Source organism: Hyla sarda, chromosome 5 (assembly GCF_029499605.1).
Source record: "Hyla sarda isolate aHylSar1 chromosome 5, aHylSar1.hap1, whole genome shotgun sequence".
Lineage (NCBI taxonomy): Eukaryota > Metazoa > Chordata > Amphibia > Anura > Hylidae > Hyla > Hyla sarda.
In genome coordinates this window covers 164088566-164114011 of record NC_079193.1, presented here as the reverse complement: position 1 = coordinate 164114011, position 25446 = coordinate 164088566, and the positions used below count along the sequence as shown (strand labels likewise).

The following is a 25446-nucleotide window of genomic DNA, read 5'->3' as shown; positions in this document are numbered from 1 at the left end:
TTCGTTACACTCGGAAGTATGAAGGAGATGGACCGGAGGACCGATCAGCTGTAGTGGCGCTCCGCGGGAACCCAGGGAGGTGAGTGATGGTTCACTTTCCTTTATTTTGCAGCCCGGGCAGGACGGAGCAGGAATTCTCTGCACTAGAGTACTCCTTTAAGTACCAGGGAGCAAAGGCATACCTGTACGCCTTTGGTCCCTAAGTGGTAAATTCACCATTCAATTTCACCATTTTGTAACATAAGAATATGTCTGTCGGCTGTAATGAATATCCTGTCTGTCTTTAATTTATATATAATTGATATAGCATTGAAAACTGATTGTCAGATAGATTCTGTCTCTAACGTTCCAATTAGTAAGAATAATGTTTGGTGGATAAACTCTGTCTCTAACATTCTGATGAGAAAGAATAATGTTTGGTTGCAGTTTTAATAAAGTTTAGCTAAAACTGGGAATTCATTCCAAAGGTGGAAAACAAGAAAATAGGAATACAAAATAATATATACTGTAAATAATATATAAAGCATGGTCTATTCTATCCTTTTTATATCCAGTATTTGTTTTGGCAAAAAAAAAAACTTCATTTCATCCTTTTCTACTGTTTGTTCAATTATATGTTTCTTGATGATTTTCACAATGAAGTTTTAGTATCCTGATGACCAGAGGCGGTGAGCTCCTAACAACTGGTTGTAATAATATTTTTACTATCATAGCCTTTACATTATTAATACATGCCTTGAATTGATAATACTTTTTATTCACAGGCTTTTTTTAGTACTATGAAGCATTTCACCATAAATATTCATTATTATTACCGTATTTATCAGTGTATAACACGCACTTTTTAGGCTAAAGTTTTTAGCCTAAAGTCTACCTGCGTGTTATTCGCCGATAAGCCGTTGCAGTTCAATTATTTAAAGCGGGCACTTTAAATCAATGAACTGCAGCGGCTTTGCAGGTGCAGAGACCTGCCGTCGCTGCCAGCTTCTCTGCCTCTGCCTGTTCTGGGGTCTAGAGCCCTGCTGCTGGCCCTTCTCTCCCCCTGGCTATTGGTGCCGCTGCCCGTTCTCTCCCCCTGGCTATCGGTGCCGCTGCCCGTTCTCTCCCCCTGGCTATCGGCGCCGCTGCCCCTGCCCCGTTGCCTCCCCCATCCCCGGTTGTATAATTACCTGTTGCCGGGATCGGGTCCGCGCTGCTTCAGGCCTGCGGTGTGCGTCCCCTGCGTCGTTGCTATGCGCTGCGAGACGCAATGACGTCACTCGTCATTGCGCCGCGCCGTGCAGTGCATAGCAATGACGCAGGGGACGCACACCGGAGGCCTGAAGCAGCGTGGACCCGACCCCAGCAAACAGGTAATTATACAACCGGGGATGGGGGAGGCAACGGGGCAGCGGCGCCGGCAATGGGTGCAGCTGCCCCTTCTCTCCCGCTGGCTATCGGCGCCGCTGGCGCATTGCAGGTGCCGCTTCTCTCCCCCTGGCTATCAGCGTCAGCAATGGGGTGCCAGCACCGATAGTCAGGGGGAGAGAACGGACAGCGGCGCAGATAGCCAGCGGGAGAGAAGCGGCTGCAGCAGGGCTCTAGACCCCAGGAAAGGCAGGGTGAGAGAAGCGGGCAGCGACGGCCTCTCTCCCCCTGCCTTTCCTGGGGGCTTCTGCGGGGTCAGAAATAGTGTATCGGGGTATACGCATGCACACACACACACCCTCATTTTACCAAGGATATTTGGGTAAAAAACTTTTTTTACCCAAATATCCTTGGTAAAATGAGGGTGCGTGTTATAGGCCGGTGCGTGGTATAACCCGATAAATACGGTATATAGAGAGAACCTAAAGAATTACAATTTGGTTAAGCTATAAATGTCATCCTGTCAATTCATGTTCAAAATTAGAAGAATTGCTGTGGCTATATTATTAAACCTTTATGGACACAGCAGGTTTTGGCCTTGTGGATACAGTCCATTTAGTTTAGTCCATTTAGAGACTTAACTCTTTTATTTTTCTAACCACAAAGCCATATAAGTTTTTTTCAAGACCAACTTTGTAATAACACTTTTTATATTACCATAACATGTATGGTGAAACAAACAACAAAACAACTAAAAAGAAAATTCGAACTTTTGTACACAAAAAAGTGTACTTAAAAGTGCCCTATTTTGACCCCTTAAACTCTTCACATGTTCAATCTACAGGGCTCTTACATAGGGCAACAAAATATACATATACTATTTGCACAGATAAATACTTGATGATAGATTTACATGAAGCATGTATTTTGCAAACTGTGCACAATTTTATAGACACATTGCTTAAAAGCATTACTGTCACTTAAAAAACTAAAAAAAAATAAACTGTTGACACATCACATAGACATGTCCAAAGTTTTGATTGGCTGGCATCTGGGTGTTCAGAGCTCCACCGATCGCTAGAATCTAGATAAAGTTGAGAGAAGTGCATGGCTCATTGCTCTTTATGTTTTGTTTCATTGGTTAGGTTCTATACCAAGTTTATGGAGCCATACAGGCTATGTCCATGCCGCCTAATGAAGCCATTTGTATGGTGAAACATGTTGGGGGTACACGGATTTAGATGCATTAATCTATTGTAGGTATTAATTGTGTGTGGTAGGGGTGTTATAATAGTGAGGTTCAGATTCCAGATACAAACACAACAATACAAAGGTCTATTTATAGGACCAATAGACCACTATGTAAAAACTTTTTTTTAATTCCCCTTTGTTAAGTGATCACAATGTGTAATTTTTTTTAGAAAATAAGCAATAAATTATGCATTTTTTAGAGAACATTTGTTACTTAGGGCATGGTAATTAGGGGCCAGAATTAGCAGTCCAGCACTGTGTACCACATGACTGCATGCATTCCTAGTAGTGGCACCCTGCTTCTCTACACTTTCTAGGTTCTTCACGATGTCCACATCCTGCTGTTTCCTATAACATAGGTGATTAATTACCCCAGAGCAAACCTGTCCATGCCATGTCTATGCATACAACATTGTCCATGTTACTTCTCTACAGCCCCTTTCACATTACCGTTGTCACACTGTAGTATGACGGGCATCGGGGCCACTAGGTAAAATAGCGGGAGAAAAAATACTGCTTGTGTCGTCTTTTTCTCCCGCTACTCCCGCTGAAAAACAGCGGAGCCCGATGGACCCCCTTGACTATAACGGGGTCCATCTGGACCCGCTGTTGCCCGTTGCGCCCCATCAAAATGACGGCCGTCAAACTCAAGAAAAAAAAAAGAGAGTTTGACGGTTGATCTTTACGGGGCGCAACGGTAGTGTGAATGTAGCCTAACAATGTTCTGCAGAACAAGCTTGTTCTCACCACTGGCCATGGTTCTGTAAACAGTGATATACTAGTTATTGACCTTCTTACCTGTGTGAGATAAGGATGGTCCTCAGCATAATCTTTATCAACACTGGACACAGCAGGAGGTGTAGTACTAGAGTCTAATTACCCAGCAATCCCAAAGAATAGAGGAAGATACCTATATCGATGCTGTCATCCCTGACAGATATAATTTAATGCAATAAGATGCAGCCATGCTGGAAATACACCGCTATTGCTCGCTGTATGAGGATGGCATATGTGCAGTTCTGTAGCATCATCTTAGGATGCAGCTGTAGGAAAAGAAAAGGAGAAGCTGAGTATGTTTGAAAAAAGGGGATTTTATTGTGCTTTTTCTTATAAGATGTATAGTTTGGTACTTCCAATAAGTGACAAGGATATGTTTTTTAAATACTCTTACATAAAATATATAATTGTTGCCTTAAGAACAGGCATTAAGAAACACTAGACTGCAGCTTTTAAAGAACACCAATATGTAAGCTAATCTTGAGTTAAAGTGTCATAGCTAGATATACACTGCTCAAAAAAATAAAGGGAACACTAAGATAACATATCCTAAATCTGAATAAATGAACTAATTGTATAAAATACTTTTGTCATTACATAGTTGAATGTGCTGACAACAAAATCACACAAAAATTATCAATGGAAATCAAATTTATCAACCCATGGAGGTCTGGATATGGAGTCACACTCAAAATCTAAGTGGTGGTCACACTACAGACTGATCCAACTTTGATGTAATGGCCTCCATGTGCCCGTATGACCTCCCTACAATGCCTGGGCATGCTCCTGATGAGATGGCACCAACTCCTGGACAGTCTGTGATGCAACGTGATGTTGATGGATGGAGTGAGACATGATGTCCCAGATGTTCTTAATCGGATTCAGGTCTGGAGAACGGGGGGCCAGTCCAAATCATCAATGCCTTCCTCTTGCAGAAACTGCTGACACACTACAGTTAGATGAGGTCTAGCATTGTCTTGCATTAGGAGGAACCCAGGGCCAACCGCATCAGCATATGGTCTCACAAGGGGTCTCAGGATCTCATCTCGGTACCCAACAACAGTCAGGCTACCTCTAGCAAGCACATGGAGGGCTGTGCAGCCCCCCAAAGAAATGCAACCCCACACCATTACTGACCCACCGAAAAACAGGTCATGTTGGAGGTTGCAGGCAGCAGAATGTTCTCCACGGCATCTCCAGACTCTGTCACATGTGATCAGTATGAACCTGCTTTCATCTGTGAAGAGCACAGGGTGCCAGTGGCAAATTTGCCAATCTTGGTGTTCCCTGGCAAATGCCAAACATCCTGCACGGTGTTGGGCTGTAAGCATAACCCCCACATGTGGATGTCAGGCCCTCGTACCACCCTTATGAAGTCTGTTTCTGACCGTTTGACTGGACACATGCACATTTGTGGCTTGCTGGAGGTAATTTTGCATGGCTCTGGCAGGGCTCCTCTTGCTCCTTCTTGCACAAAGGTGGAGGTAGCGGTCTTGCTGCTGGGTTGTTGCCCTCTTACGGCCTCCTCCACGTCTCCTGATGTACTGGCCTGTCTCCTGGTAGCGTCTCCATGCTCTGGACACTATGCTGACAGACACAGCAAACATTCTTGCCACAGCTCGCATTGATGTGCCATCCTGGATGAGCTGCACTACCTGAGCCACTTGTGTTGTTTGTAGTCTCATGCTACCGCTAGAGTGAAAGCACCACCACCATTCAAAAGTGACCAAAACATCAGCCAGGAAGCATAGGAACTCAGAAGTGGTCTGTGATCATCACCTGCAGAACCACTCCCTTATTGGGGGTGTCTTGCTAATTGCCTATAATTTCCACCTGTTGTCTGTTCCATTTGCACAACAGCATGTGAAATTGATTGTCAATCAGTGTTGCTTCCTGAGTGGACAGTGTGATTTCACAGAAGTGTGATTGACTTGGAGTTACATTGTGTTGTTTACGTGTTTCCCTTTATTTTTTTGAGCCGTGTAGTTATTATAGCCTGTAAACAATCATTTTGCCTGGAAGTATTTGTTTTCTGAAGTGTAGTTACTGGCAGATCTGAATCTATTTTAGACTGTAGTTTTTGGATCAGGTTGAGCACCTGTTCCAAAAACTACATATCTGTAAATTATATTAGCTGCATTTCTGTGGTATTTGTACCGTCATGTTAACATTTTGGAGGGCTTCACACTTTAAGATGGTGAGTGGTGACAGAAAAGTTCTTGGGGAGGACCTGTGAGAACCATTACAGCCTGCAACACAATTAATACATAGCAAAAATATAAGCAGGTTGTCAGGTTCTTTCTACGACCTTTTATTAAGTGTCCATTCTCTTTGCCTGACTATGTTGAAAAGGCATTTATGTTTCAAATATGTAGGATTTGTACTTGGTTTGCAAATGTTAAGTGATAGTGACAGGTGTGCTTTCAGTTAACATTTGTTACTTCATTTGCCTAAAGGGTCCCTGGCAAGTGTCACGCTATCATAGTGACAGTCAAGCTTTTCATTGTTTGATTATGGTCTCACACTGAATGCCATAACTAGCACAATAAAACCTTTGACTCTTACTTTATATAAACTCCACTGACAATTTATACCAACTGTATTTAAACAGCTATACAAAAAAATGCTTTTATATTTACGTCCTATTCTTTTTCCGTTGTCAACTGAAACTATGGCTATAGATAAAATATGGCTGTTTATTTCAATTTGTGAACATGGCCTTTAATTTTAATCTGTCTATTAATCTAGAGATACGATGACTGGATATGAGAACAAGCTATAAGGTCTGCATATGAGGACAGGATATGAGGTAGAAAAAGGGAGATAAGTGTAATATCGCCAATAATGCCAAACGCCAAAAGTAAATAAGCGCTTACCATATAGTGTTGTGCGACAGCCAGCACAACATGGAGAAGGGTATATATCAATCGCCCACTGCTGCCATTCCACGAGTACCAGAAAAACCACAATCCACCTCCAAAAATGGAACTTAGGCGCTGAGGGACCAGATAAAAGTAAAGGCAAAGAGCTTTATTCCCAGCATGCAACGAGTTTTGCGCATCTGAGCTTCATCAGGCATCAATATGATGTAGGTACATGAGGACAGGATATGAGGAGAAGATACATGGTCAGCATATGAAGACTGGATATGGGGAAAAGATATAAGGTCGGGATATGAGGACGGGATATGTATTCTCAGCTAATATTATATAAATTTGATGGGATAATCTTAAAGGGGCACTCCGGTGAAAACACTATTTTTTTCAAATCATCTGATGCCAGAAAGTTAAACAGATTTGTAAATTACTTCTATTTAAAAATCTTAATCCTTCCAGTGCTTATCAGCTGTTGTATACTACAGAATAAGTTATTTTCCGTCTGACCACAGTGCTCTCTGCTGACACCTCTGTCCATGTCAGGAACTGTCCAGAGCAGGAGAGATTTGCTAAGGGGATTTACTCCTGCTCAGGACAGTTCCTGACATGGACAGAAGTGTCAGCAAAGAGCACTCTAGTCAGACTGAAAAGAACAACTTAACTTCCTGGAGCATACAGCATCTGATAAGTACTGGAAGGATTAAGATTTTTAAATCGAACTAATTTACAAATCTGTTAAACTTTCTGGCACCAGTTGATTTTAAATAAATTGTTTTCCAACGGAGTACCCCTTTAAAACCGATTGTTTCAACTCCGTGCACTTCAGGAGGGTCCGGCTGACACCCTGACACCCCAACCTTTTTATTGGCAGATTTCTGTGCGGGGCTATTTGCCATTAAACTCAGCACTGTGTATGTGCCCTAGCTGCATTGGCAACTAGATCAAATATATCTACACTACATGGGCGATGGTTGTAATGATTTTTAAAGTGCAGGTTACAGTATACTGTCCTCATCCTGATTGCTTTAGCCTCTGATGCACTCCACAGTGAGTGAGCAGGGATTGGATAAAAAAAATCCCCACTGCCTCCTGATCTCCCTGTAGCCCTTCCATGCAAATGGCTAGTGAGAACATTCCTCAGTGAGCGGGCTGAATATTTGTGCTGGAAAGTGTAGATGGAAAACACAGCACAGCCATAGTCAAGAAGCTGGTGTGCAGCAGGGTCTGGACATCTGGCTTTCATAAGCCCTGGTCTAGGGCATACAGCAGCTGATAAGTACTGTAAGACTTGAGAGGTTTTTTTAGAATTTTTTTTTTTTAAATAGAAGTCATTTACAAATCTGTATAAGGCTGGGTTCACATAAGTATGGCATCCGGCATAGTTTCCCTCAGGCATGCAAGAACGGATCCCATTTATTTGAATGGAACAGTTCACAATGACCCAGCATCTCAACTTTGATGCCGGATGGTTGGACACGCCGGACGGCACCGGACAGGGGAACGCAGCATGCCATACAATGGATGCTGGATGCCATACAACTGATAACAACTGATACATGTTGTCATCAGTTAGGGCATCAGTTGCGTTGAGATCTAGGCTGAGTTCACCTATGCCGAATGCTGGATATATGTGAACCCAGCCTTACTTTTTGGCACCAGTTGAGGTTTTTCTTCTCCAGCAATTCTTTATAGGCACAGTGGGACAAAGCAAGGCCCATAAATACATGATTTAACAGGTTGCTCGGGTCCTAACCTCAGACCCTTTGAACACTCTTGGGATGGATTGAGATGATGATAGTGAGCCGTCATAATTGACAAACTTCACCAATGTAAGTTCCCTTTGCTCACAGGCAGGTATTTTGCCTAGTAAACATAAAAATATACAGAAACACTTTTTCATCTACACTTTTAATGAATTAGTGCTAGAAATTTACAATAGTACATAATGTCCCTAAGGCAGAATGTTTTGGTTCATCTCCAGTTCAGTCCATTGCCCAGAGGGCAAAAGAATCCTTCTGTGATTTTGCATAAATTCTGGAAAGATTTGCAGAATAGTTTTTATCGCTCTTCATCCAGATTCATTTAATCTAATTTGAGTGTCAGTACATTTGGTGACTTTCTATAGCAGAACAAGTAGACATAAATAATTACCTTAATATAACTCCCTGCTGAATGCACTTCTTTTTCACTCCATATGTATGAGCCTAGAGTAGCAAAACGTGACCGAATTTGTGAATGAGAAAGCTAGCTGCCAGTGCACAGCATTGTAATTATGTAGGTTCCATTTTCAGGTATATTGCTTTGGTGGTAAAAAAAATATCAATTTAATAAGAAAGGGCTAGGCTGGCATCCAAAAATATGTATATGCCAATGTAGCTCAGTGCATGATTTCCAATGTGAGATTTTTTTTACAGTTGTGCCATAATGTTTGTTTTATCAAAATAGTATTGTCTAGTATGACAACATGCCTTTAAAAAACCTAGCTCTCTTATGTATAGAGGACAAATTTTTATCTCCATTGAGCAGGACTGACGTTGTCTAGTTTCACACAGCTTACTGGGAGGATTTTCTAAAGCAGCAAAAGTCTTTCATGATCATTGTATCTCAGCACAGCAAGAGCCAAACAGAAGTTCCTTGGCAAAGCATTGATAGTGTAAATAACATTCTAAATCGGAAATTTGGATGTAATTCTTTGTAGAAAATGATACAGCTCTACAATTTTTATCTTCTCCTGCACGGTTTGTACATTGTCTACTGACCTCTTTTAATCGCTGTTATACATATTATACATAATATACATAAAGAGTAGGGATGAGCTAATCGAATCTGACGAATCCGAAATTGTTACAAATTTCAGAAAAAATTTGCTTAGCAATGAATCCGAATGTTGTCATGATTCGATCGCAATAATCGCTTCATTAAACTCCATTCAGTGCGGTCCAGGCTCCAGGGCATCTAAGATGACGGCTCCACATGTTGTGATGTTGTCACTCTGAAAATGTGTCAGTAACAACAACTATGCAATGTATCCCCCTGCAGACGTGGCAGTTATAATTCGTATACCACCGTCTATGTGCAGTGATGTTATTGTACTGAAGACGTGACCATAACAACAATTGCTCAGAGAATTCCCCTGTAGCCGTGTCGCGTATGATCGGTATACAACTGTCTATGTGTGGTGATGTTGTCACTCTGAACACTTGTCAGTGACAACAACTATGCAATGGGTCCCCCTGCAGACATGGCAGGTATAATGGGTATACCACCGCCTATGTGTCATGATGTTGTCGCTCTGCAGACATGTCAGTAACAACAACTGCACAGTGCATCCCCCTGCAGAGGTGTCAGGTACGAAGGATAAACCACCACCTATTTGTCATGATGTTGTTGCTCTGAAGACGTGTCAGTAACAACAACAGCGTGGTGCATCCCCCTGCAGATGTGGCAGGTAGGAAGGGTATACAACCGCCTATGTGACGTGATATTGTTGCTCTGAAAAACGTGTCAGTAACAACAACTATGCAATGTATCCCCTGCAGACGTGGCAGGTATACTGTGTATACACCACCTATGTGTCATGATGCTGTTGCTCTGAATATGTGTCAGAAATGAACAACCATGTCGAACGACCCCCTGCAGAAGTGGCAGGTATGATGGGAAACAACCATAATACCATGAGCGTATAAACTGTATAATGCCATGCGCAATATAAATGCCCTGAGTGCCTGAATCCAATGCACAAGCGCATGTGCAGCATAAAACACCACGAGTACACATACTGTATGAATTCTATGAGTGTATGAAGAACGGGAGCGTATGAACAGTGTGAATACCCTGATCGCAAGTCCATATGACCACCATGAATGTGAACAGTACAAGTACCCTACCAGTAACTGCTGAGAATGTATGAACACTATGGATGCTACGAGTGTGTGAACAATATTGTATGATGAAATGAGTGCCATGGGCATATGATCTTTATAATTGCCAAGAGCATAAGGGCATTATAAATGCCACGAGTGTGTGGACAGTGAAATGTCATGAATGTATCAAAACAGTATAAATTACTACGAGGCTATGAAATGCATATCATGAGCATAAGAATCGTGTAAACACCAAACTTGCATGAACAACATAAGTGCCATAAGCCTATGAACAGTATCAAGTTCCATCCCGATCATGCAATAACAAGTACAATGAGCTGGTGAAAAATATAAATACTTGGGCTAATGAACAGTATAAATGCCATAAATGTGTACATGCCAGCGTATGAAAAGTATGAATGCAATGAGCCTAAACGGTATAACCACCACAAGCGTAACCAGTATGCGGCCCCAAGCGAATGAACAGTGTAACTGCCATGAGCGTATGAAAAGTATACATGCCATAAAAGTGTGAACACTATAAATATTAAGAGCGTATGGACAGTATGATTGCTATAAGAGTATGACCGTATACCTGCCCTGAGCATGTGAACATTATGAACAGACATGTGAACAGTACAAACGCCCAGAGCGCATGAACAGTATAACTCTATGAGTGGGTGAACAGTATGAATGTCATCAGTGTATGCACAATGAATCGTATCAAATATAGATGCCATGAGAGTACCGACCATATAATATCACGAGTCCATGAACAGTATAATGCCATAGGCGTATGCACAACATAAATGCCATGGGCGTATCTATCAGCATAGCTTCCACAAACGTGTATGCCGAGTGGAGATGAGCGAATTTACAGTCATTCTATTCGTCACGAACTTCTAAGCTCGGCGGTTGCTGACTTTAGCCTGCATAAATGAGTTCATCTTTCAGGTGCTCCGGTGGGCTGGAAAAGGTGGATACAGTCCTAGGAGAGTGTCTCCAGCCCACCGGAGCACCTGAAAGCTGAACTATTTTATGCAGGCTAAAGTCAGCAACTGCCGAGCCGAGAAGTTTGTGACTAATCGAATCACTGTAAGTTCAATCATCTCTAATGCCGAGTATAGAATGCCATAAGGCATTAATATAACGGCTATTACATAATACCGTAAAGCTGCTAAACAAGAAACGTTATCACCTATACATTTGAAAGCTCTATTGAAGCCTCAATACGTATACCCACAGAAAACGCTGACAAGATTACATGCTACCAAAGCTATGCAAAGGCATACGCAATGACCGTAACAGATGTATATTACTAATGTAAAGAACATGTGTGCCCCAATGCTACAAACGTCTGTGCACTGCAATACTATAATGTATCTATAAATGTAAAAAAAAACTATAACGTGTGAAACTACATGAATGAAATTTACGCTCTGTAAATGCTACCATGAAATGATACCATCTTATGACTGCTATAATAGTTATGCCACATAGAGATAAACACCTATAAACAACCAAATGTACTGCAATTAACAAATTCAATACCGCATTTGCCTCATACAATGTTATAACCGTAAGGACCATGTGTGTTGCTATGAAATGTGTGTACTGAATACATACCTATAACCGTACCCTCTGCATGTAACACTTTGTGCCTGTACTGTATACAACACCGTGATAGTATGAACTGTATACCACGGTGCCACCGTACCTGCTGTACAAACCATTACAAGTATATGTATCGTACACAAGCCATGACTGTACATACTGCACATAACACGGAAAAGAATGTACTGTAAAAACACCATAACTATATGCACTGCTTATGATATTACGAGTGTATGAACCGTATAAGACATACTTTTTTTTTTTTTGTATACACATTAACATATCTCCCTATGACCTCTCGTCCCTTATACAAATTTTTATTTAAAGGGGTATCCCAGGAAAAAAACTTTTTTTTATACTGATTCCAGAGAGTTAAACAGATTTGTAAATTACTTCTACTAAAAAATATTAATCCTTCCAATAATTATCAGCTGTTGAAGTTGAGTTGTTCTTTTCTGTCTGGCAACAGTGCTCTCTGCTGACACTTCTGCTTGTCTCGGGAACTGCACAGAGTAGAAGAGGTTTGCTATGGGGATTTGCCTCTAAACTGGGCGGTTCCTGAGACAGGTGTCATCAGAGAGCACTCAGAAAGAAAAGAACAACTCAACTTCAACAGCTCATAAGTACTGAAAGGATTAAGATTTTTTAATAGAAGGAAAACATTTTTTTCCTGGATAACCCCTTTAATATACTATACATTTTTTTTTATATATATCCCCTTTAACAATTGCTAAACATAACCACACACACCCTACACCCTATCGCTACCTGAACTGGGTTGATGTGTTTATTTATGCACTTATATGCCTAAGCATTCCCCTACCAACATAACATAACTACGTGTATCCACTTTATGTAACAAACCAAGAGACCAGAATTACACGTGCGCACGCAGCGCCACCTAGTAACGGCATCCGTGCACTGCAGTCGGTCGTGCAGCAGCAAGGGAAACTTCACTGAGACCCGCAACCCCCGACCTCTGGGACCCCGGTAAGTTTTGGCAATCGTCTAACATGCCCACATGAGTGAGACATGACCCCAACCAAGCCACCAACGACAACCCGGTACCAGCGCTGTACTCGTCGGCAGCATGGCAGACCCCCTCCCCCGGCCCACTGTGACAGAAAACCGCGTATGTGATACCGGGACTTACCGACCATAGACCAGATTATGACCCGAAAAACCTCTGCCACCGAACTCCACACACACTTGAGGGGAACGTATGATCTGACAGCGGTGCCCAGTAAACTGAAAACACCACCAAATGCAAAGCACGCACCTGTGTGACGGGAGGCGTGCGTTAAATATACAAAGCCCCTCCCACAAATACGCATGCACCTGTGTGACGAGGGTCGTGCGTTAAATATTCAACGCCCCTCCCACAAATACAGCCTGATAGGCTTATCACTTAGTGCGGTCCAGGCACCAGGGCATCTAAGATGGCGGCTCCACATGTCAGGACATGGGGTAAGGAACGCTGGGTAGGCGTGATGACCCTGAATCACATGCAGCATGCAGCCTATAAGCAACCAGCCACCCCTGTGATGTCACAGCCCTATATAATCGGCAGCCATGTTGCGGCCAGCCATTCCAGCATTCTATTGCAGAGAGGGACAGAGAGCAGTGTGTGTTGCACAGAAAATTTTTTACAGCAGCATGAGAGATTGAGAGATAATTTTGGGTGTAGTACACAGCAACTGTGTGCTACAGCACTGGTGTGTACAACAACTGAAAAGCTTATAATAGCCAGCCAGTAAGGGTGAGCAGACCACTAAAAGCCATAATCATCTGCTATTAGTGCCTAATACAGGTTGCGTAGCAGAGTGTATTGTCCTCTATTAAGTGTAACCTGTACGTACATAGGTGGTGTACCATTTTGTTCCTGTTAAAGTCTTAAGGGCCTAGTTACTGTGAAAGGCCAGCCAAAAGTACACACCTGCTGTTGTTGTACACAAATACTGTTTTAAGTGTAGTGGAGCGTATTATACTCCCCTCACAAGTGCATACCACGTACGTACATCTATGTGGTGTACCATCTTGTTCCTGTTATAGTCCTAAGGGTCTAGTTACTGTAAAAGGCCAGCCAAAAGTACACACCTGCTGGTGTTGTAGACAAATATTGTTTTAAGCATAGTGGAGCATATTGTACTCCCCTCATAAGTGCACACTACGTACATCTACGTGGAGTACCATTTTGTTCCTGTTAAAGTCTTAAAGGGGTAGTTCAGTTAAGTAAAATATATCTTATTTAAATTTCCTTCATGTAATGATAAAAACAACTTCCTAAGCAAGTAATTAAAAGTAATGCTCCATTGCAGAGCTATATGAAGCACAAAATTGCCAAAATGAAGGAAAATGAGCCATCCTGCGTCCACTCTGTTTCGGCTTTCTTCCCCTAACTGCCTCTGGCCCTAACCCTTGAAGGCAGAGTTATGTGACTTTTATGCTGTCTCTGAGTCCATGTAAGCCACGCCCCCAGAAGCAACTGCACAGAAGAAAGATGTGATAACTCTGAGGAAGTTAGGGGGTTTACAGATGGACTTTGACTTTTTGGGAATGCTTGGAGTTGTAGTTTTGCAACAGATGGATGCACCCATTTTGTGAATCATTGCTATATAGTACAGAAGATGGAAGCAGGATGGGAATGGTTGCTTAGTAACGCTCTGAGGGTTGGGGCCATGGGACTGGGGAAGAAGACGGCAGTTAGGAGGAAGTGAGCACAGAGCTGCAGCAAAGGATGCTGGGACCTGTAGTTTAAAGACAGCATGTGGGGAAGGGAACAAGTAGGAGGGCAGAAAGTTGTATTAGAACTACATACAAGAGATTTAATAGGTCATAGTAGAATAATAGATGCAAGGTTAAAGGGGTATTCCAGGCCAAAACTTTTTTTATATATATCAACTGGCTCCGGAAAGTTAAACAGATTTGTAAATTACTTCTAATAAAAAATCTTAATCCTTCCAATAGGTATTAGCTTCTGAAGTTGAGTTGTTGTTTTCTGTCTAACTGCTCTCTGATGACTCACGTCCCGGGAGCTGTGCAGTTCCTATGGGGATATTCTCCCATCATGCACAGCTCCCGGGACGTGACATAATCATTGAGCAGTTAGACAGAAAACTTCAGAAGCTAATAACTATTGGAAGGATTAAGATTTTTTAATAGAAGTATTAGAAGTTTACTAGAAGTTTAATAGAAGAATAGAAGTTTACAAATCTGTTTAACTTTCCAGAGCCAGTTGATATATATAAAAAAAGGTTTTGCCTGCAATACCCCTTTAATGTCCTAAGCTGATCTGAGTTGTTCTTTTAAAATTCTGTTAATTGGATAACCCCTTTAAGGGACTAGTTACTGTGAAAGGCCAGCCAAAAGTACACATTTTCTGGTGTTGTAGGCAAATACTGTTTTAAGTGTAGTGGAGCGTATTGTCCTCCCCTCATATACGCATTAAGTTTGTCAAGCAGAGAAGTGGCGGAACGTGCACAGAGGAGTGACAGAGGCCTAAATTCATCAGGCAGAGGTCAGGAGTCGCAGCCAGAGGCCTGAGCTCTCGGTATCAGCTAGTGGTTGTGTCTTGACCAGTAAGCCATCTGCTGTCATCAATTAAGGCGGTCATCCACTTCATTAAAAGTGACATCTGACACCCCTAGTCAACAGTCGGTTGGTTCCTCAGACACAACCCTCAGTTGGCATGGCCCGGGAGCAGTCCCTGTCCTCCCATTGCCTCTGTCCTATGCTGTTTCCTCCCCCACAGAAGTATCATATGCTGTAAGTTGTGCTCCACTATTTAGTGAGGACGATTTACTAGAGGACAGTCAGCAGCGACTGCCCAGCCAAGAAGTGGAGGAGACATCCGCCGCTTCCTCCGATGCAAGTAGTGATGAGGAGAATGGCGCATGAGGTGGTGTTGCGAGTGTTCAGGCTCCTGAAGCAGACACTGTTGAGGAACCTGAGGAGGACATCAGTGACGTGCAGACACAACTCGATGATGATGAAGCCAATCACACTTGGGAGCCGGGTGCTCTTGGGAGCCGGGTGCAGAAGGGGCTTCATCATCATCAGGAGAAGAGGATGCCCGTAAAGCAGCAGCTGAGCCAGCAAGGTGGTAGCAGGGTTGGGAGTCACCATGGTGGCAGAAGTGAGAAGTCTGGAGCCAAACGTGCCCGGGGTAGACCACCATCTTCACGGCAACCTACCTTCCCGGGTGGTAGTGGAACAGGGGTTCCAAGAGTCAGCGGCAGTAGCAGTCAATCAGTGCGGTCTGTTGGGGGGGAAATCAACTACTCGGCGGTGTGGCAGTTTTTCATCAAGCATCCGGAGGATGTTAACCTAGCCACATGCAAGATGTGTTGGCAGAAGGTGAAGCGTGGCCAGGGTCCCAATGTTGGCACCACGGCCCTGTTTCAACATATGCATCGTCACCATAAAGCGGCCTGGGAGAACCGTGGCTCCAATGCAGTGGTTCAGCCTACTGCATCACCCAGTGGCACGCCCCTCCCTGTTTCAGCCAGCCAAGGCTGCACCACCTCAGCCAAAGGGAGCTGTCTGTCATACCCATCTTCTGTTTCTCCAGATGCTCCTGCTCCTCATACTTTGAGTCAGTCATACCGCCAGCAATTCATTGGCGAAGCCATGTCCAAGATACAACAGTATGCACCCACTCATCCAACGGCGCAAAAGCTGAATATGTTCCTGTCCAAGTTGCTGGTGCTGCAGTCCCTCCCTTTTCAAGTGGTGGACTCTGCACCTTTCAGGGAACTGATGGCCTGTGCCAAGCCAAGGTGGAGAGTTTCAAGCCATCATTTCTTTGCGAAAAAGGCAGTACCAGCCCTGCACAATTTTGTGGAACAGAAGGTGGGCCAGTCCTTGAGCATGTCGGTATGTACCAAGTGCACGGCAGCACCGACGTGTGGAGCTATAACTACATGTCCTTTACGGCCCACTGGGTAGATGCAACAGCACAGCAACAGCAACTTGGACAGGTTACACCGCTTCCATCTCCACGCTCTTAGGCCATTGGTCCTGTGACAGTGTGCGATTCCGTCTCCTCATCCACCACCGTCTACTCAGCCTCCACTGCACGGACAAGTCTCAGTGTCCCTCCAGCATACCATGTGTGCAGGGCACGGCGTTGTCACGCTGTTCTTCCCATGGTTTGCCTTGGCGAACTGAGTAACACAGGGGAGGAACTTTTAAAAGTAATTTATCAAGAAATCGAATCATGGCTTACTCCACGAAAACTGGAAATGGGAACCATGGTGACCAACAACTGGAAGAACATCTTGTCTGCACCCTGCACCATGCACCCTGCACCATGCACTCGGAATATGGCACACATGTTCAATTTGGTTGTCAAGCGGTTCCTGAAGTGTTCCCCCCATATGCAAGGAAACTTTGCATGCACTTCAGCCACTCGTACACCACAAAGCACACCCTCCTTGAGCTTCAGCATCAGAATGGCATCCCTCAACATAGTCTGATTTGCGACATTTCCACATGTTGGAATTCTACTCTCCATATGTTGGACCGACTATACGGACAGAGAAATACCATCACCGATTTCTTGATGATCCAAGTGCATAGGGGACTCCCCTGTGTAACTTCAATGTTAACCAGTGGTAGCTCATACGTGACACCTGCCGTTTGCTTAGGCCCTTTGAGGAAGACACATTATTAGTAAGTCGCTGGGATTACGGGATGAACTACGTTGTTCCACTGCTTAATTTGCTACAACACGTGTTGGAAACGATGGCTGGTCAGGGCACTGGAGACTTGGCGCCTACATCTCACGGCTACATGAGCCCTGTGTGGGCTGAACTTGAAGAGGAGGAGGAGGGCCACAGTGGAGCACAGTTTAGGTTTCGCAAATTGGAGGTTTTTCTAGTCATCTGACAAGAGACGAGGAGCAGTAGCAGCCAGAGGAGCTAGAGGGTTATGAGGAAGGCTAGACAGAGGACCCAGACACACTGTGGCAGAATGCAGTGGAGATGGAGGCAGGGAGTCCTTCCGAGTCACTTGCACAAATGGCACGATGCATGCTCACTTGCTTGCGTTGTGACCGCCGAATTGTCACCATTCGGCAACAGGATGACTTCTGGCTCTCCAGCTTATTGGACCCTTGCTACCGGCACAAAATGGGGGGCTTTTTTTTACACCCACTGAGAGGGAGGACAAACTGACCTACTACAGAGACACCCTACGTAGTCAGTATCTGCGCCATTGTCCATCCTCTCGCAGGTCTGACTCAGGGGTCCCTAGAGACTCACCTTCCACTGCCATGACTGCTAGGGAGGGGTGGGGTGGCAGGAGCAGTACCAGCTCCTTCAGCAGCAGCCTGAGTCTACAGTCGCTGATTAGTAGCTTTCTTCACCCGCATAGTGAACCAGCTGGTGGTGGCATACCTTGACATGACCCTGCCAACACACTGCCAAGATTCACTGGACTTCTGGGCAGCCAAACTAGCAGTTTGCCCTGGAAACGCTTTCCTGCCCGGCCAGTAGTGTGCCATCAGAGTGGGTGTTTTGTGCGGCGGGGGCCATAGTAACCCCGAGGAGAACTCGTCTGTCCAACAACAATATGGAGAGACTGACCTTTGTGAAGAGGAATCAGGCATGGATCAGCCAGGATTTCCACCCACCAATGTCTGATGCATCAGAATACAGGGTGGGCCATTTATATGGATACACCTTAATAAAATGGGAATGGTTGGTGATATTAACTTCCTGTTTGTGGCACATTAGTATATGTGAGGGGGGAAACTTTTCAAGATGGGTGGTGACCATGGCGGACATTTTGAATCCAACTTTTGTTTTTTCAATAGGAAGAGGGTCATGTGACACATCAAACTTATTGGGAATTTCACAAGAAAAACAATGATGTGCTTGTTTTTAACGTAACGTTATTCTTTCATGAGTTATTTACAAGTTTCTGACCACTTATAAAATGTGTTCAATGTGCTGCCAATTGTGTTGGATTGTCAATGCAACCCTCTTCTCCCACTCTTCACACACTGATAGCAACACCGCAGGAGAAATGCTAGCACATGCTTCCAGTATCCGTAGTTTCAGGTGCTGCAGAATGGGCAAAACAAAAATTGGAACAGGACCCTCAGTTTACGCAGAAGATTTTGTTCAGTGATGAGGAAAACTTTATGTGAATGGTGAAGTTAACAAACAAAACCACCGCTATTGGTCTGACACTAACCCACATTGGATAGATCCCTCCAAGACTGTTGGAACACAAAAATTGATGGTATGGTGTGGTATATGGGGTACAAAGATAGTGGGGCCATTCTTCATCAATGGAAACCTCAAGGCCACTGGATATGCGAAATTGCTACATGATGATGTGCTTCCCCCTTTATGCACTGAAGCTGGCACGTTCCCTGAGTTTTTCAAGCAAAATGGTGCACCACCACATTATGGGTGTCAGGTCCAAGCATTCCTAGAGGAACAGTTTCCTGGAAAGTGAATTGGTCGTCGTGGGCCATTTGAATGACCCCAAGGTCTCCCGATCGGAGACTTTTATCTTTGGGGTAATCTGAAGGCAATTGTCTATGCTGTGAAGATACGAGATGTGCAACACCTGAAACTACGGATACTGGAAGCCTGTCCTAGCATTTCTCCTGCGGTGTTGCTATCAGTGTGTGAAGAGTGGGAGAAGAGGGTTGCATTGACAATCCAACACAATGGGCTGCACATTGAACACATTTTATAAGTGGTCAGAAACTTGTAAATAACTCATGAAAGAATAAAGTTACATTAAAACCAAGCACATCATTGTTTTTCTTGTGAAATTCCCAATAAGTTTGATGTGTCACATGACCCTCTTCCTATTGAAAAAACAAAAGTTGGATTAAAAATGGCCGACTTCAAAATGGCCGCCATGGTCGCCACCCATCTTGAAAAGTTTCCCCCGTCACATATACTAATGTGTCACAAACAGGAAGTTAATATCACCAACCATTCACATTTTATTAAGGTGTATGCATATAAATGGCCCACCCTGTACTTTAACTTTCAGTCAAAAATCTGCTCTTACACATTGGACAGAGATTGCATACCCAAAGCATGTATCCACCTAAGAACATCGAACTGTTGTAGAATTTAAAACACCAGTTACAGCAAAGGCTGTATCTCAGGATTTGTTTAAGTATGTAGCCTATAGAGAGAATTTACTGGGACTGAAGTTTAAAGGGGTACTCCCGTGGAAAACTTTTTTTTTTTTAAATCAACTGGTGCCAGAAAGTTAAACAGATTTGTAAATTACTTCTATTAAAAAATCTAAATTTTTCCAGTACATTTTAGGGGCTGTATACTACAGAGGAAATGCTTTTTTTTTTGGGGGGGGGGGGGGGGGGATTTCTCTTCTGTTACGACCACAGTGCTCTCTGCTGACCTCTGCTGTCCATTTTAGGAACTGGCCAGAGCAGCATATATTTGCTATGGGAATTTTCTCCTGCCCCGGACAGTTCCTAAAATGGACAGCAGAGGTCAGCAGAGAGCACTGTGGTCATTACAGAAGAGAAATCCAAAAAGAAAAGAATTTCCTCTGTAGTATACAGCCCCTAAAAAGCACTGGAAGGATTAAGATTTTTTAATAGAAGTAATTTACAAATCTGTTTAACTTTTTGGCACCAGTTGATCTTAAAAAAAAAAAAAAAAGTTTTCCAAGGGAGTACCCCTTTAACCCTTTCAGGACAGAGCCCATTTTGGCCTTAAGGACCGGAGCGTTTTTTGCACATCTGACCACTGTCACTTTAAACATTAATAACTCTGGAATGCTTTTAGTTATTATTCTGATTCCGAGACTGTTTTTTCGTGACATATTCTACTTTAACATAGTGGTAAATTTTTGTCGATACTTGCATCCTTTCTTGGTGAAAAATACGTAAATTTGATGAAAAATTTGAAAATTTTGCATTTTTCTAACTTTGAAGCTTTCTGCTTGTAAGGAAAATGGATATTACGAATACATTTTTTTTTGGTTCACATATACAATATGTCTACTTTATGTTTGCATCATAAAATTTATGAGTTTTTACTTTTGGAAGAAATCAGAGGGCTTCAACGGTCAGCAGCAATTTTCCGATTTTTCACAAAATTTTCAAACTCTGTATTTTAATTCTGTATTTATGGTGCCAGAACAGCAAAAAAAAAAACACATGGCATACCATTTTGGAAACTAGACCCCTCGGGGAATGTAACATGGGATAAAGTGAACCTTAATACCCCACAGGTGTTTCACGACTTTTGCAAATGTCAAAAAAAAATTTTTTTTTACCTAAAATGCTTGTTTTCCCAAAATTTTTTAATTTTTAAAAAGGGTAATAGCAGAAAATACCCCTAAAAATTTGAAGCCAAATTTCTCCTGATTCAGAAAACACCCCATATGGGGGTGAAAAGTGCTCTGCTGGCGCACTACAGGTCTCGGAAGAGAAGGAGTCACATTTGGCTTTTTGAAAGCAAATTTTTCTCTGGGGGCATGCTGCATTTAGGAAGCCCCTATGGTGCCAGGACAGCAAAAAAAAAACCACATGGCATATCATTTTGGAAACTAGACCCCTCGGGGAACGTAACAAGGGGTTAAGTGAACCTTTATACCCCACAGGTGTTTCACAACTTTTGCATATGTAAAAAATAAATAAATTTTTTTTTACCTAAAATGCTTGTTTTCCCAAAAATTTGACATTTTTAAAAAGGGTAAAAGCAGAAAATACCCCCCAAAATTTGTAACACAATTTCTCCCGAGTACGGCGATACCCCATATGTGACCCTTAACTGTTGCCTTAAAATACGACAGGGCTCCAAAGTGAGAGCGCCATGCGCATTTGAGGCCTAAATTAGGGACTTGCATAGGGGTGGACATAGGGGAATTCTACGCCAGTGATTCCCAAACAGGTTGCCTTCAGCTGTTGCAAAACTCCCAGCATGCCTGGACAGTCAACGGCTGTCTGACAATACTGGGAGTTGTTTTCCAACAGCTGGAGGCTCCGTTCTGGAAACAGTGGCGTACCAGACGTTTTTCATTTTTATTGGGGAGGGGAGGGGGGTTGTATAGGGGTATGTGTATACGTAGTGTTTTTTACTTTTTATTTTATTTTTTGTGCTAGTGTAGTGTAGTGTTTTTAGGGTACAGTCGCACAGGCGGGGGTTCACAGTAGTTTCTCACTGGCAGTTTGAGCTGCAGCAGAAAGTTTGCGGCAGCTCAAACTTGCAGCCAGATACTTACTGTAATCCTCCGCCCATGTGAGTGTACCCTGTACGTTCACATTGGGGGGGGGGGGGGGGGAGACATCCAGCTGTTGCATAACTACAACTCCCAGCATGCCCGTTGGCTGTCGGTGACTGCTGAGAGTTGTAGTTTTGCAACAACTGTAGGCACACTGGTTGTGTATCACTGAGTTTGTGACCCAACTCAGTGTTTTACAACCAGTGTGCCTCCAGCTGTTGCAAAACTACAACTCCCAGCATGTACGGTGCATGGTGTACGGTGACTGCTGAGTTGTAGTTTGCAACAGCTGGAGGCACACCGGTCGTGAAACACTGAGTTAGGTAAAAAAAACTCTGAGTTTCACAACCAGTGTGCCTTCAGCTGTTGCAAAACTACAACTCTCAGCAGTCACCAACAGCCAACGGGCATGCTGGGAGTTGTAGTTATGCAACCAGCAGATGCACCACTACAACTCCCAGCATGCACTTTAGCTGTTTGTGCAAGCTGGGAGTTGTAGTTATACAACAGCTGAAGGTACACTTTTCCATAGAAAAAATGTGCCTCCAGCTGTTGCAAAACCATAAGTCCCAGCATGCCCATAAGGGAATGCTGGGAGTTGTGGTGGTCTGCCTCCTGCTGTTGGATAACTACAGCTCCCAGCATGCCCTTTTTGCATGTTAGGAGCTGTTGCTAAGCAACAGCAGGAGGCTGTCACTCACCTCCAACGATCCAGCCGCATGGTGTCAGTCCCGCCGCCGCCGCTGCTCCTGGGGCCCCGATCCTAACATTGATGCCGGGGATCGGGGTCCCCAGCACCCGGGGTGCACGTCCCCCACCCGCTCACGTCCTCCGGAAGAGGGGCGGAGCGGGTGCGGGAGTGACACCCGCAGCAGGCGCCCTGATTGGTCGGCCGGTAATCCGGCCGACGAATCAGGGCGCTCATGAGGTGGCACCAGTGCCACCTCACCCCTGCAGGCTCTGGCTGTTCGGGGCCATCAGAGACGGCCCCGAACAGCCAGTAATTCCGGGTCACCGGGTCACTGGAGACCCGATTGACCCGGAATCGCCGCAGATCGCTGGACTGAATTGTCCAGCGATCTGCGGTGATCGCCGACATGGGGGGGCATAATGACCCCCCTGGGCGATATGCCGGGATGCCTGCTGAACGATTTCAGCAGGCATCCGGCTCCGGTCCCCAACCGGCTAGCGGTAGGGGCCGGAATTCCCACGGGCGTATGGATACGCCCTCAGTCCTTAAGGACTCGGGATGCAGGGCGTATCCATACGCCCTATGTCCTGAAGAGGTTAAAGACCAAGGACGTACCGGTACGTCCTTGGTCCTGCTCTCCTGATATAACGCGGGGTTACACTGTAACCCTGCGTCATATCACGGCGGGCCCAGCGTCATAGTGAAGCCGGGACCCGCCTCTAATAGCGCGCAGCGCCGATCGCGGCGCCGCGCACTATTAAGCCTTTAGTTAAGGGTTAAGTGAAAGTGAAAGTTGCCGGCTAGCTCAGTCGGGCTGTTCAGGATAGCCGCGGCTAACCGCGGCATCCCGAGCAGCTTACAGGACAGCGGGAGGGCCCCTACCTGCCTCCTCGCTGTCCGATCGCCGAATGACTGCTCAGTGCCTGAGATCCAGGCATGAGCAGTCATGCGGCAGAATCGTTGATCACTGGTTTCTTATGAGAAACCAGTGATCAATGATGAAGATCAGTGTGTGCAGTGTTATAGGTCCCTATGGGAGCTATAACACTGCATAAAAAAGTGAAAAAAAAAGTGAATAAAGATCATTTAACTCCTCCCCTATTAAAATTTTGAATCACCCCCCTTTTCGAATAAAAAAAAAAAAACACAGCGTAAATAAAAATAAACATATATGGTATCACCGTGTGCGGAAATGTCCGAATTATAAAAATATATAATTAATTAAACCGCTCGGTCAATGGCGTGCGCGCAAAAAAATTCCAAAGTCCAAAATAGTGCATTTTTGATCAATAAGTCCTATCAATGCAAAAATGGTACCGTTAAAAACTTCAGATCACGGCGCAAAAAATGAGCCCTCATACCGCCCCATACACGGAAAAATAAAAAAGTTATAGGGGTCAGAAGATGACAATTTTAAACGTATTAATTTTCCTGCATGTAGTTATGATTTTTTCCAGAAGTCCGACAAAATCAAACCTATACAAGTAGGGGATCATTTTAATCGTATGGACCTACAGAATAAAGATAAGGTGTCATTTTTACCGAAAAATGTACTACGTAGAAACGGAAGCCCCCAAAAGTTACAAAACTGCGTTTTTTTTTTTTCAATTTTGTCGCACAATGATTTTTTTTTTCCGTTTCACTGTAGATTTTTGGGCAAAATGACTGATGTCATTACAAAGTAGAATTGGTGGCACAAAAAATAAGCCATCATATGGATTTTTAGGTGCAAAATTGAAAGAGTTATGATTTATTAAAGGCAAGGAGCAAAAAACGAAAATGGAAAAAACCCCGGTCCTTAAGGGGTTAAGGAAAAGTATCTAGACTATGTGGGTAATTACCTGGAGTAGATATCCACTAGTGTAGGATTGTGCTTGAATTATCAAAATAAATTCTGGTGTTTCTGTGGCAACCATTTAAATAGCAGGCACAGATTGTAGTAATTCTTGTGCTTACTTGCCTATTTGGCCAAGTACACCACAGATCACTAACAAGTTACAACATTTTTGTGATTTTGCTTCCATACATCTGGTGCAGACTTTAATAAAATTCCCCTAAGCTGAAATGGTGTCTGATTCAAGCTTCATGGATATGTAAATGGTCTGGGCAATATCTATATTGAATCTATATTCATGTGAACAATAGCCTTACAAACAATAGTCTTACCAACAGCAGGCGTAAAGTTAGCGCAGGCTGGGTTAAAAATAGATATCTTTTTAATGCTCCCAAAATTGTTCTGTATAATGATTACAAAGTTGCAATTGTAATTTTCAGCATATGTCCTTTTTTATTGGTACTATATCCAGATGGCAGGTTTGGAATATTGGCAAAACAAAAGGGAACAGTGTCAATATTTGGAATAAATAATGCATGAAGATTCTGTCTTTATCAGCTGGCAAATAAAGTTTCAGCAAAATACATTGCAGTAGAACTTTTTAAAAGATGAGTTTAAGAGTTATGTGGATAGTAGAATTTTGGCACAGGACATACAATATTATGGCCAGTTAAACTTTTTGTGTAAACATTACAGCATGCATTACTATCTCCTGTGTGAACTGGGCTAAAAGTTGACCCCTTAAGGACTGGCTCATTTTATTTTTGCATTTACGTTTTTTTCCTCCTCGCCTTCTAAGACCTATAACTCCTTTATTTTCCATCCAAAGACCCATATGGGGGCTTGTTTTATTGCGCTACCAATTGCACTTTGTCAATACGATTAAAATAATACCCATGTTTAGATACGTTTCTATTATTGTACTGCTTTAAAAAAAAACTCAATCTTTTTTTAAGTATGTTTAAA

The 25446-nt window shown here is 43.5% G+C and overlaps 1 protein-coding gene and 1 long non-coding RNA gene across 7 annotated transcripts in view; one reads left to right on the top strand and one right to left on the bottom strand.

The window, feature by feature from the left end:
* Positions 1-6556, bottom strand: part of LOC130273576 (uncharacterized) — a 114519-nt gene extending 107963 nt beyond the window's left edge. The window contains exons 1-2 of the long non-coding RNA XR_008844050.1: positions 6252-6556; positions 3509-3641 (exon numbers count right to left, since the gene is read on the bottom strand). This is a non-coding gene — a long non-coding RNA (uncharacterized LOC130273576). The remainder of the gene's footprint in view (positions 1-3508; positions 3642-6251) is intronic.
* MYRIP (myosin VIIA and Rab interacting protein) overlaps positions 1-25446 on the top strand; it is a 717726-nt gene that overhangs the window by 287728 nt on the left and 404552 nt on the right. The window lies entirely within an intron of this gene.